We start from the raw sequence: 15,380 nt of genomic DNA, 5'->3' as shown, positions 1-15,380 counted from the left end.
AGCTGGAAAAGGGCAAGAACAGAAGAATCAACCCGAATGGTTCCAGCAGGGGGACTTGGTGTCATATTTAAATTCATCAATTTCTCTGTTGGTACTTTTCGGTACACTTTGTTCATCAGATAAATTGACTTGAGGTGAACGAATTCCGGAACGCGAAGGGTAGGTAAGTCCTGTCAAATTTTATCCGAAGATAAAAGCTATCAAGTTTGATACAAGATATGTTTTAAGTTCTGCATTAAAAATACAATATGTTGATAGTTATATAATATAGTTGAAAATATTGAGAGAAAAACTGAAGTTTAAGATTGTTTAACAAACAATCCCCACTTTTCAGAAGGTACCCCCCCCCCCTCTAATTCCCCGACGATTTTGTGATTAGGAATGAAACTACTAGATTATTTCATAATTTTTCAAAAATTTATAACTGTGCATATGTTATGCTGTTAACCATGCTATTTGTCATTAGAAATTCAAAAAAAAAAAAAAAAAATCCACGAATGATTCTAAAATTGCTTGTATTATTGCTCTTAGATATGAAAGAATTGAAACTGATATGGTATGCAATACTATAATAAAGAATTATATTTTAGAAAAAATCACGGAAAAAGGATTCCGAAATTCTCGGAAACGTTTTTGAAAATTGTTGTAGAATTCCGAAATACTCGGAAACGTGTTCGAAACTTTCATGAACCACAGCTGCACAGAATACTCAGAAACATTTCTGGAAATTACGGAAAGAGGATTCCGAAATACTCAGAAACGTTTCTGACAATTACAGAAAGAGGATTCCGAAACACTCAGACACGTTTCTGGACATTACAGAAAGAGGATTCCGAAATACTCAGAAACGTTTTTGAAACTTTCATGAACCACAGCTGCACGATATACTCAGAAACGTTTCCTGATTTTTTTTTTACAGTAGAGGATGGATTACAATTCAAAGAGAAGTAAATTCAAATCGCGGTGATTTTACTGCATGTGCAAGCGTACCTCGCGAATGAAATACATTTCTTCGTAGACGTAGACTTATTGATATGAAACTGATTGATTCGGAGGTTTATTAAATAAACTCGATAAGATTTATTTTCAACCGAAAAGAAGGAGCTGCAAACGATTTTTCTTTCGATACAAATAATCAATTGATACGGTTTTTTTTTTTAAATTCTATATTTAAAATACATGTTATATTCCTTCGTTTGTTAACAGTTAAAAGATCAGCAATTGTCCTCGACAAAGCTTTAAAACTGGTTACTTTTGTATTGTATTTTTTTTTTCATTCGGAATACTAACATTCAGTAAATTTAGTTTATGATGGGATTACCCCAGAGTAGACTGCCCATTGTATGGGGCAAATCCCCCACTTGCTCAAACATTTTCCTCTTTATGTAACTAAATTGCTCAAAGTGTATCCCTTTAATTAACGTGAGACGCTGAAATTATTTATCATTATGTTAGACTGTCAAAAATGTGTTTCGGTGAATTTTAAGTTGTAAAAATAATATATTTGTTTCAAGCAGTATTACTCCTCTGCTGTCTACTTTTTATTAATTTTTAAAGCATTGTATATCAAAATTTATTATAGAGTAAAAAATTTACATCTCGAACTGTTGTGAAAGTGACTAATAAATAATACTAGAAATTCACAATAGATTTTTTTTTCAGTTTACTTACTCAGTCGAAAGAAAAAAAAGTTTTTTTTCCTTTCAACTGCGTAAAACAATGGTCTGGCTAAAAAGAAAAATCCATTGTAATTTAGCAAAAAAATTAATTCTTTGGTCTTTTGACACTTGCGCATGCATTTTTAATACACTTACTCACCCTGGCGACAACTTGCGGATCCTTTTACTTTCTTTCAACCAAAAATCAGACCTTCGCATTAATGCTTTTCCTTTTTTCTCCGCCACTCGTTTTTTTCTTCATCAGAATCGAGACAACTTATTTTTTCTTCCTCTTCTTCTATTACAGTTATTATCTGAGATTGCGGGTGTCAAACCCAGCTAGGTGCCGCCTTTTAATGTCCCTTTGTTTTCACTTACTCTGCTCTTTTGTTTCATCTTCTACACCCATAAACTCCCTCCTTTTTCCCCGATACTTATCAGCGAGCACAGAGAAAATTAAAATCACACCAACAGAAAAGGGGAATTAAAAAAAATAAAAGACTTTATACTTCGAAACGACGAAAAAATATCATTAATTAATTATGAGTCATTGATCTGAAGACGAAGAACAAGCTGTGCAAGGTTTAAAACGACAATCTCTAATTGAGTGAATCTAGTTACAAAAGGGAATATCAGAATCTTGCACGCACCCCCCACACTTCTTTTTCTTAACGCTATCTTTTCCTTTCAACGGTATTTTTTAACATCGCTTTTTTATCTCGCAGTGTTTGCGAATGCATGATTAATTAATATATAGCTCTGCTTCCCTCTTAGGCGACAAGAATGGTGCAGATGGCTCTCCTCATTCTGGGATTTAACCTCAACAGAGAAGGGGGAAAAATTCCGAATGTGCATTGTCTTTTTTTCCAGTTTTTTCCCTCTAGGGATTTTTTTCGCTATGTAATCTGTCTAAATGGCTGCACAGGAGTTTTATGGAGTGTATGTTCCTCGTTGTAATCCAGTATGGGAAACCACCGTCTGCTAAATGAATTCCAAAAGCTGGAAGTAATAGATAAAATACCCATTCGCGTTTACACATAATTAGTTAAGGAGGTATATTTTATCCTCGTTTATGTTTTGAGATTCATTGCCTACTTTTTTTGTTTTGATAAAAACGGTCTTTAGTTTGTTTTTATATGCGAGTAAAATTCTCTCGTTTAGTGCTCAAACGCAGTCACAATGGCCTTGTTAATCCCGCACAAAAACTGGTAAACATTTGTAATCCCTAAATTAACACTGCCTTATTTTTAAGATTTTATTTTTAACTTGTCAAATGATGTTTCTACAAAAAAGGAGATTCTGTCATTAAGTGAATTTAAAACAAAGGCTCTAGTGTCAGCACTATAAATTTCTGGAATGTTCATTAAAAAAAAAAAAAACACGCATTTGTAACTAGGTATTTCCTATAGATATATTTCAGACGATGCAAATCAGAGATTTTTTTGGAAGGTTTATAAAACTTACAATTCACTTGAATTCGTTATTTTTATTTGTTTGTTTCTGTTTTTGTTTCTGTTTTTTAAACTTTTTTTCCTACTTTTTTTAACTCTAAATGGTTCATCTTTTCCAGCTTTCAAATTCAGCTTTTAAAACTTTTATTTCTTAACTATACACATGAAAAGAATACAAAGTGCTTTGACATTATAAACAGTAATAAAAAATACCACTAAAATACGTATTTACCGTTTCAATAAGTTATGCAAATAATAACACATAATTGGAATTAGGAATGACAATTCTACCAGAAGTTCACTGCAATGAGTAATTTCTGAAAGGTTTTAAAATCAATTCTTGCAAAAAAAAATCAAAAATTCAACATTTCCCAAAAAAATCGATGCAAATCAGATTTGTTTTAGGAGGTTTATAAAACTTACAGTACATTTGAGTTAGTTAAAAAATGTTTTCACTTTTTCTTTTCCTCTTTTCAACACTTAACTGTCCATCTTTTCTAGGTTTCAAATTCAGTATCATTTTTTAAAAACCTTACTTCCTTGACCGTGCTCATAAAAAGAGACTAAAATACTCTGAGAATATAAACACTAATTAAAATACCGTTAAAATCTTTTTTTTTTTTTTTGCTCTTTAAGAGCAGGAATCTGAGAAACTCACGTCTAGCATTATGAGGTGATTCATACCGTCTCAGATTTTCTCCAAAAAATTACCAGTTATTAATTATTTTGTTAAAAGCCCAAATCTAGATTTTTTTTGTTCTGAAGTTGAGTTGTTCAGTTTTTATGGACCCCTTCACGGCAAGTCAACGCACGGCAGCGAAAATTGAGCGGACTTTTAAGTCATGGAAATTGCTATGAGTCATAATTGTTGCCAGGGTTTCATGTTATGTATGAAGGATAAAAGGTTCAAACTTTACAAAATGAGTGCTAAATTTGTAGCAAATTGTTGCCTCAAGGTCAATGAAGGTCACAAATGTAGCATTTTTCACGTTTTTTTAGCATGTTTGAGATCATAAAAACAGATTCCACCTTTCCATTGCCACGGAAAAGTACTATCGCTTGAAAGGTAAGTATATGTACCTTTAAAAAATTGCATAATTAACTGAGGCAAGTTTAATGTGCTTTTAGTTACATTAGACTGAAATGGGGAAAATGTCGCATTTCACTCATATTCAAACTGTCGTAACTCCTTGCGCGAACAACATATTGAAATAATTGTTTTGCCCTTGTTATGTCCTATTATTGGTCTTACCAAACCATTAAACTCCATTAAGGCGAAATGCTTTAAATTTTTTTCAAAAAATAATAACTTAGACTAATTTTGTCGTCATGGCTTTTTGCTTCTTCATACTATTTGCATGAATTACTGGCATTTTAATAATATAGTTTGCAATATGAATTGCTATTTTAATATTCTGTGACACATATATGATATTTTTGAAATTTATTTTATTCAACATAAAATATTAATAACGTTTAAATTTTGCATATTAAAGCGCAAATGGATTTAGTCAACATTTTCAATGTTATTATATGGAAAACTTTTTTTTTTAACTGAAACATATAATTCCATCTAAGACTCTTGAATGTGTTTTTAGCACGGCACTAACTAATGATAAGATACTGATTAATCTCATTAATCACAACAGTTTAATCATCTATAACTAAACTAATGGCAAAAAGATGTTTTACTGAGCACGTGATAATAAAATAACCTAAAAATTCTTCAATTTCATTGTTTGGCATATTGGAAAACTACGCCACGTTATCAAAAAACCAAACGCAACTAAATAATACAGAATAATTAAATTTATCGTTAAAAAAAGATGCTTGAAAATTAAAAAACTAGAAGCAAAACACTAAAAAGTTGCAAAAATATTTTTAATGGCAATGGACGAAACAAAATTGCTGCATAAAAGTTCAGCAAACAAAGAACCAGATTGAAAACCAGATCGTAAAATACATTTTATTGATAGAACAGACAATTTTTCGCCTAACGACATAAAATCCTCTAATACTACAGATTCTTGACATTTTATGAAACAATTTCTTTTTCACTTCTTTTCATATCTATAATGTAGTTTCGATTCTGAATAGGTGTTTTCGTAACATTTCGTTCAATTCATTTGTTCCTAAATGGGATGTCTTCTTTTGTAACATTTTCACGATTTGATGGCTTCCATTAACTTAAAACTCAGAAAAAAAAAGAGTGTGTATACGAAATTCAATAATTTAGCACGATAGTCTAAGAACTGTTTGTTGCATGAAATATACAGACGTAGATTTTTTTTTTCTTTTGTAGTGTATTTTTCAACAGGGGTTGTTTATTAAGCTAAAACATTTAAAGGCAGCATTTTTATGCATAGTGAAGTCATACAGCTTGCAATTTTCTTCGGATGAACTCTTTAATCCTTCTGAGCTTATAAATTTCAAATTTAAATATTTCATTGGATAGAAAGGAGTTAAGCAGTAAATTACCACCCTTAAAGGGGTTCAAAAGACAAAAATCGTCAAATTTTGCTTTTTTCATTTTTTTCTTTTTCATCATTAAAAAAATCCGTTTTTTCTGCTTAAAATGCCGTTTGATTCTTGTTTCTATATTAGTTAGAACGAGAGATATAATTATTTTTGTTGCTTGCATTTTATTAATGTTATTCTTAACTTTAAAAAACTTAAAACGCGTTTTTCTCCATAATGAAGATTTCCCGATTCTTTGTATTCAAACTCTTATAAGTCAAGAATTGATAGATATAAAGTAATGAAATTTGGAGCATATGTTATTCAAACAGTTTACTTGAATTTTTATTCGACAAATTTAAAAAATATATATTTGCTCCAAAAGATGTTATTTTTTGAAAAAAAAAATCTTAGAATTTTTTTAAATTTTCATTCATATATTTTTTATTTCTAATTGAATAATTTTTTTTAATTGTCGAATAAACATTAAAGCGTATTTATTTGTGTTTGGATTTATAAAAAAACAATTTCAAAATTGACCAAGAATATTTATAGATTTAGCATTTAAAGCGACTCCATTAAAAAAATAAAAAAACTAAATTTAAATAAAAAAAATTATTTTAAAATATTTATGATATGATTTTGCTTATTTGTTAGATGTTGAATCAGAGCAAAAAATTTCAAAACTCTAAACTGTTTATTTTTTTTTTCAAAATGTTACGAGGGCCCACTTAAGTTACGACTAATGCAGAACTACCTGCAATATGCCAACATCCCAGTTATCGCAACCAGAGACCGCAGTTTCATCCTTAATTCCAGACTGATGAATCCATAAGAAGGACAAAGCGGCAATCTCTGGATGTGATAACTTTATAGATGATTAAATCTTCAACTTACTTTAAAGCGTTACTTATTTTGTTCAACTTAAAATCACACATTATGACCAATTATCATTCAAATGTTAATAGTTGTTTAAAAACTTTTTTTTTTTCGATTTCAAAAATGCATATACTTAATTTTTTGAAATAATTATTCTACTACTTATGGACAACCCTACTACAGCCATTTTTCGGTGAAATAGCCAGCGAGTGGTTTTTCAGTGCTTTACATGGCTCGAAATTAAAATTTCATGTAAAAAATGTACTAAGTACACCTTGTTTAATAAGAATATTTAAATTAAGTTTTGGTAACACACTTTATCACTTATGTAAAGACAACTGCTCTCTTTATGATTCATTTCCATGTCTAAACTATAAATCAGAGTTTCTCATAATGTTATTAAGACTTTTTTATTCTAATAAAGAGTTTTGGATTTAATATGCATACATTTATGCACAACATATTTGGTTTGTTCTTAAAAAAGAAAAAAAAAACAACTCATTCTGTCGTCCCTATTGTTAAACAATGTAAAACAACTTTTGTTATTCTTCTAGTCTACTTGAGGAGAAACAAACAACTAGGGTTTATCACGTCTTGCTTTGTAAGCAGAAAGTTTACTCACACGTTCTTTTAGTAAGATTTTAGTATTTCATAAGTTTTTCTACCTTATACAAAGCCATATTTTTATAAGTTGAACAATGAGTTCACAGGTTGACTGAAAGTATCTGAAAAAATACAACTCTCTCACCAAAATGAAAAAATCGCTGCGTAAAAGAAATTTTTAAAATTGGAAAATTCGTACAGTAATCTAATGTGTCAGCTAAGAATTAAACAAAAGAATTCTTGAAAAATTACTTTTAATTCTTCTTACATAATCAAAGGTTTCTTAAATACTTCAAAATAAGTAGCAAAATAAATAAGCGCAAGAAAATCGTCCAAAACTAAACAAGCTTACTTTCTCGTGCTAACATTTATAATTCTTTCGTCGCCCAAATTTTTTTCGAAGTTGAATTTGTTAAATAAGTTAATATAAGAGTTGAAAAAATACCTTTGTGATTGAGAAGTAAATGAGAAATAACTACGTCTAATTTCACAAAATTGCAGATTACTGCAGACACGTGTTTCGCTGATACAAGTAACGCCTTTTTCAATCCAAAAAAAAGAGTAAGCATGTGAATGATTAGTCTTTGTCGGATATCTTTTAATCGATAAGCTAGCTTTTTTAATAGAAAAAAGCGTTCCTTGTTCCGCCAAAACACGTGTCAAAAAATTTTGTGCAATTAGACGTCCTTATCTTTTATTTATCTCAGGCTAACCTAGAAATAAGGGAAAAGTACTACTTTAGTAGGGTTGTGGGTACTTGGAACAGCTTACCGGAAGAGGTAGTAATGAGGGGGTGGGTAGCTTTAAGAGGGCCATTGATCTTCATTGGGGACTAATAAATTGACAAAGATCAGCCTAGCTGGGCCAAGAGCCTGTTGCTGCTCGTCACATTTGTATTTGTATTTTAGGTTCAAGTAATTTTAGCTTTTAAAAATACGTTTCAATCAGTTGAATTATTTTCCTAAAATCTAAGTATTTCTTTAGCGTAAATTTTTATTTTAGTTAATTAAAAATACATATAAAATTTATTCCTCCAAACAGCTAAGCGTCAGGAATCAGTACATTTTAAAATATATAGAATCCAAGTATTTTTTTTTACTTCAATATTTAATGCGTACAAAAGTTGAAGAAATAAATTATAATAATTATAAAACTAAATGACAATGAAAACGATTCAAGATGAAATTTAAATCTGAAGGAATTAAAAGAAATAGTATGACTAATCAAATATTGTATTTTTCCAAAACTTTACAGATTCTCCTAATTTTAAGATATTCGCGATTCTAGAACTTGAATGATTCTGCTGTGGTTTAAAAAATTAGTCAAAGAGGTATAAAACATTTCCATTCAGCAACCATTAGCCATAATTATCCGGAGACTGCAGAGCATCCAACAGTTCATTTAAATTGCGAATTCTAGAACATACAATATACTTTTTAGTAATCGTCATTTGAAAAAAACATGTTAAAAATTTGAGTCGTTTTTGAAATTACATTTAAAATAAAACCGTTTGCAGCCTTTTCGTTTAAAGAAAAAATAAAGCGCTTCCCAATTTTCAAATCATTTAATAACTCTAACCTTCGTCAACTTTAAAGCGCAATATATTTCAACTTTTTATGTTTCTTTAAACAAAGAACTGAAACTGTTCAGAATCAATGTAATATTTCTACTTTTGATGAAACAAAATTTTTAGGGCTAGTATTCTTTCATACAGCAAAGATTATAATTCTCTCGCATCCTTTAATGTTCACATTTTCGGAATCTTTGAGAATATATTCCCAAAGTTTACTTGGAAAAAATATATTTCCGGTATATATTTTGTCAAAAACTCTTTTCGAAAAAGTTTATTCAAACTGAATCCAAATATTATATCATGGATAATATAAAATTCAAATCTCCTGGTACAGAGTAGACTATTGGTAAGATTTTAAAAATATTTTAAATTAATAGAAAAATTGTTTGAATAAAACTAATTAAACACTCTTAAACAAGGTATACTGCCTAAAACACTTTAGGGTTTTTTTTTTTTTTTTTTTTGAATTCAACTATTCCCTCAAAAGTATTTGAGGAAGGAGGACAACGGCAGTTATTATTTATTAATTTTTTATTCAAATTAGTGTTCGAAAAGTTAATAAAAACTACTAAAACAAGTTTTTAAATGAAATAACTACATTGGCTATAAGAATTTAAAAAGCCACAAATGTTCCCAAACTGCATCGGTTATAACTTTTTCAAGACCTTAATCTTGTTCAACTTAATCTTCCCGGTTTATTTTATTGCCAAGCGCAACAAGTTTTAACTGCAGTAAATTCTTTTCACCTTCCATTTCGAAACCTTTTCTCTAAACAATAGAAAAACCCTAAGAGCTGTTTACAAAATCCTTTTCAGTTCGAAAAATGTGAATTAAATCATTCCAAAATTTTCTTTCGATTAAATTTGCAACCCCAATTACTAGTACTGCTTGCAGTGGAACTCAAATCCGCTTTAATACAGTCGATGTTTACGCAGCGAGTAAAACTTTTAAGGAATTAAATCCGAGGAACGGGGGACTTTTTCTTATTCCACCCTCCATTCCTTTTTCCAACCAAACTTCATTGTAATTTAATTTTTAAAACAGAATGGAGTTTTTAAAGGGACGCAACGAGAGTTAAAAGCGCGGAGTGAAGGTAACAGGTTTCTTTCGAACTTCATGAGTACTGGCCGTTCTAAATCTAGTCAAATAACCCAACTCTTCAAGAAAATATTAGGCTAAAGACACGGCGCTGCAGCTCCCTCAACCTCGGTGGAATTTTGTTTGAAAAAAATTACTTTCGCAGCGCAAAAATCTTATTACGTTTGTGGGAGAGTTTAAGAATATTACTCGAGCTATTTCCATCAGTCTTTGTTCCTAACGTATGCTTTATTTATTTACCGACTTTGGGAAAGAAAAAGTTTGGTCGCCAATGGAATCTTTTAACACCTTTTCCAGAAGCACTCTTTTCAATGCTAAAATGATTTTGCTTCGACTGAAAGAGATAAAGTTGTTAAGAAACTTTTCTACCTGGAGCTAGAGTGGCATTCCGTTTTGTTTTAATTCTGCATGACAGAGTGATAAATAAAAGTGCTGATATAAGTGGTAAAAGGCATCAGGGAAATTGAGTTGATGCATAAGTATTGTGTGTTTGATGAAATGTTTACTAAGTTTCGCTTCTTCGTTGATTTATTATCTAATGTTGCTAATGGTTTTTCAAGCAAAAATTGTAGCCTAAATAATGTGCCTTTAGCTACTTTATTAAAAGCTGTAAAGTGACATTAAGAATGGTGTCATAATCACCGAAATTATTTCAGAAAAAAATTACTATCATGGGGTAAATATAAATATAATGCATCTTTAGACACTATATTAAAAGCTCCAAAGTGACATTAAGAATGGTGTCATAATCACCGAAAATATTTCAGAAAAAAATTACTATCATGGGGTAAATATAAATATAATGCGTCTTTAGACGCTATATTAAAAGCTGTAAAGTGAAATTAGGAATGTCAAAATCACTGAAAATATTTCAGAAAAGAAGCTACTATCATGGGCAAATATCAAGATATGGATAAAGAAACTGGATTTAGTTGAAACGTAAATGTATCAGTATAAATGATAACTCAAGGCAGTTAAATAGGCAGGATTAGAAATATTATCTAAATTGGCAAAATGCAAAAATTGCATCAAATGAAGCGAATTGGTAACTGATTGTTAACTGGAAAAACTAGAAAAGAGTATCAAAATGTGCAAGAACAAAAAAAATATATAAACTAAAAAGACAATCACTAAGAAATAAAAGCTCATTATGCAAAAAAAAAAGAAAAGAAATCGGGGAATGTAAAGCAAGTGAAATATTGGGGGAAGTTTGTGGCCGAAATATTTGAACGATGTTATTAAACATATAGCTTACACCAGTAAAAAGTGTGAACCTTTGCAGAGTTCGCACACTTGCCCCTACACGGCGTAAGTTTGAAAGCAGTATGGGGTAAGTTAACAAATTGAAAAAAAAATCATAACAGACACAGAAAATTTGACATTAAGCTTCAGTGATGTTTTAAATATGCAAGCAAAACTTAACTATGAATTTTTTTAAAAAGTGAAATTACTATCATAATTGCTTTAAAATAGGTATTACACCATAGAAAAAAATTAACTTGGATTTTTGAAGTGGACGTTGAATAACGCAACTTCATACTTTAATAAATTGTAAAAAAAAAAAAGGATAATGCAGTTTGTGGGCTGATCATGATCAATTAGATCACTTACGCTATTAAATTTAATATCGAACGATCCACCTGCAAACTGAACTTAAAGAACACGGGTGGTTTGCTTTCAGTTCAGTTTGAATTAAGTTAAGTTCAGTTTGGGAAAACTACTATATGAGTTTTCCCAAATCTTGTCTATAAGAACGACATGAGTTTTGAAAATCAAGTTAAATAATACTGGCGGACTCATGTAGCCAGAGAGCTAATTCTGCTAAGACTCCAATTCCGAAGCGCTGACCTAAAATAATTTAGCAGAAAAATATTGCTTTTATAACTGTTTTAGCTTCACAAAGTTTTATGAATGAATATCTTGTCAAAAATGGAAACGATTTTTTTTTTCATTATAATTTATAGTAAATAAAAAACTCTGTAGTTGGGTTAAAACTAACCTGACAGCGTTGTGAAAGTTACGCGGATCCTAATCGCAATAGTGTGACACGACATTGCCAAGTTAGGATCTTTACAACTATAGTAAGTTCATGTTATTCGTTGCTTTAATTTTGCAACAAGCTCATTAATGTTATTTTAGCAAATGACTATTGCAATTAAAATCCGCTGACGTTTTTAAAAAAATATGTCCCCATTTTTTTGTAGTTATATGTGTGTATATATATATATATATATATATATATATATATATATATATATATATATATATATATATATATATATATATATATATATATATATATATATATATATATATGAGGATAGTTTTACACACTAATAACATTAACTGGGCAATGTCGTGTCACACTGTTGCGATTAGGATCCGCGTAACTTTTACAACGCTGTCAGGTTAGTTTTAACCCAACTACAGAGTTTTTTATTTACGATAAATCAAAATGAAATAAATATATATATATATATATATATATATATATATATATATATATATATATATATATATATATATATATATATATATAATATCGAATATATATATATATATATATATATATATAATAACGAATGATCGAGTAACGCTCCTGGCGTCATCAACAATGTAACTCGCGCCACGACATGATGATTTAATAATATGTTTTGGTAATGTTTAAAATGTAGGGAAAGGTTTTATTATGACAACGCTGAACTGGGTCTGGTGACTTCACTGTTTTACTGATAAGACTGTGTCATTTCAGGGGAATGAAGGAACAAAAATTTAATCAACAATTAACGCTATCTACTGGAGTTTTGGGTTAATCCACTGGAGTCTGAGGTTAACGTTTGAACTATCAAAGTAGCACTAAACAGACTATTGCTTCGTTCAAATGTAGAAAAAATATTCACCCGTCATATCTTCACGGCCGAACTTCTAGTTTTTAATAAACTAAAGCTTTAATCAGTTCGTCTCAAATGTTCTTTTTTCCAATGTTATGAAAGACAATCGAAAGCAACTGCAATAAAACTCAACTTGAACAATTATTTTTAAAAATAACTTATAGTTCAATAACAATAAATCATCCCATTTTTGTCGAAGTACAATAACTCTTGAGAGCAATATCATTTTCCTGAAGAAAACTTCCCCTTACATTTTAAGATCACAACATCAAAAGAACATATCAACTACATCACATAAAACACTAACGCTTAAAAGTAGCATCCATTTCAAAATTTCTTAATAAGTTAAAACACGAAAAGTGTCGTTAATATTTATCCACAAAGAAACAATAAAATCTTAATTGAAGGCAAAATATCATTTCCTTTCTTTTATTCACAATCTATTCAACCTGTCACGCATTTCACTTCAAGCTGCGACTTCAATTTCCTCAATTTTTAATAATGCCCCTTTTACCATTTCAATTCCTCTAATGGGTTAAAAAATAATTCTTATCTTCTTCGCAGAGACTTGTCACTCCCCCTTTTATACGCAGAACAGAATTAAAACCGAAACGACTTCTGTATCATTTGTTATGACTTGTTTTGACACATCTGAAAAGTCCTCGTCCTTTGTTTCTTTATGCACTTTCAGCCCGCAAAAGAGTGCTGGCAATTATTACGCTCAATCCTGTCATTCGGCAAAAGAAGAGAATAAGAAGAAACAGATTTCCCAACCAGTGTTGACACGCTCCTTCTTTCTGGAATAAATATGAACAAATTGTCCCTTTCCAGGGAAATCGTTTATATTTATTCCCGTTTTGCTCTTTCCGTGTGTATCTTTGTAAAAGGAACGCTTTTTCGGTGTTATTTATTTATCAAATTACGCGTCTTGAAACACGGGTCCCGTTATTAAATTGACTCTTGAAACGTAGGCGAGTGTTTCTTCTTTCATCCATTTTTCTTTCGAGTCTGTTTTCCAGATAGCGGAGTTTTTCTGACATGTCACTGTGACTCTATTTGCTCTTCAAGTCAGCGCGTTTTTATAAATAGGAAACCAAATAGGAGTTTGAAGTTTTGAAAGGAGAATGGAGCTTTTATTTCGAAGACGTTCTTTGGCTTCAATAAATGAAATGTCTTTTGAAAGTTTATTTTGAACTCACGATAATTAATATTTATTTACTAAAATACTCAGGGTGTTCCTTTTTTTTTCTTTAAAAAATAAATTAAGCATTTTTTATTCACTGAAAACTTAAAGTGGAAAGAATATTTTTTTTCCTTTTTCTTTCTTTCGCAAAGAGTTGAGTAAATTAAAACGAAAAAAAATTTTTGTAGCTACCTTTTTTTTTTCAAAAGACTCAATAGAAATTCTATTTTGCAAAGGTCAAGTAATTTAGCTGTTGTTCTTAAACATTACAAAATAAAGCGAAATGTTTTAGGAATATGTCGGTTGTATGCACAAACTCCAATGGAACATTAACTTTTTTAATTTCTCATGGAAAATATCGATAGGTATCAAGCCGATCAAGATAGTAAGACGAGGTATCAAGCCCGCCCGTTAAACCGCTAGTGACTGTATTTCACGATTTTAGCAGCAGAGTGCGCCTATGTCGACTTTTTCAAGTAGTCTGGGAGGAAAATGGTTTCCCGTGCAATTTTTGTGATACAATTATGAGAGTAAGTGTTTCTGAAAGGTATTGGCACGAGGAAAACGAATTTTGATGTTGTCAACCCCGAAAATGGTGTAGGGGGGCAGGGGCGGTTATAACTGTGCTGGGGGGCAAGTGGTTTTCCGTTCAATTTTTGTGATACAATTATGGGAGTTAGGTTTTCTGAAAGGTATTGGCACGAGGAAAGCGAGTTTGGATGTTACCAACCCCGAAAAAGGTGCAGGGGGGCAGGGGAGGCTTCTTATAACTGCGTTGGGGAGCAAGCTGTTTCCGTTCAATTTTCCTGATATAATTATGGGAGTTAGTTTTTCTAAAGGTTATTGGCACGAGGAAAACGAATTTGGATGTTGCTACCCCCCAAAATGCTGCAGGGGGCAGAGGAGGGGAGGGATCATAACTTCGCTGTGGGACTAGTGGTTTTCTGTTCAATTTTTGTGATACAATTATGGGAGTTAGTTTTTCTTATTGGCACGAGGAAAACGAATTTGGATGTTGCTACCCCAAAATGCTGCGGGGGGGCAGGGGGGTTATAACTCCAAACATGAAACAGTGATGTATTCAACATTTCTTGGTTTACAAAAAGTTTTCAAAACTTAAAATGCTTAAATCCACTAATAACATTATTATAACGCATAAACATCCGAATTAATTTGGAGACACGAGTCTCGGAGCTATTAAGAGCTCCTTTTTCATAGTAAAAGATGTAAGTTTATGAATGAAAATTCATCCGTCTAAGGACGATCTTTCCATTGATAAGGGATCCTGGTAACCAAGTCCATCATTTAAGAAAAAAATAGGGGGGGGGGCTATTTACCCTCCGATTAAAAAAATGCAAATTCGCATTTGTGAATTTTGTCTTATTTCCCAATATATTCCCTCATCCTTATTAAATATGTAACCATAACTCAGGTCCGTCATTTGTGGGTCAGGGTTTTGGGGAGGGGGCAATTTTCCCCCTGACATTGAACATTTATTTTTTTGTACATATAAATAGTTATTGTTTTTCAATGGGGAGGGGGGTAGAGGAGATTTAATTGAAAGATTATTTGTTTCTCTAAACAAGC

The sequence above is a fragment of the Uloborus diversus genome, chromosome 7 (assembly GCF_026930045.1).
Source record: "Uloborus diversus isolate 005 chromosome 7, Udiv.v.3.1, whole genome shotgun sequence".
NCBI classification, from domain to species: domain Eukaryota; kingdom Metazoa; phylum Arthropoda; class Arachnida; order Araneae; family Uloboridae; genus Uloborus; species Uloborus diversus.
This window is presented reverse-complemented; position numbering follows the sequence as displayed.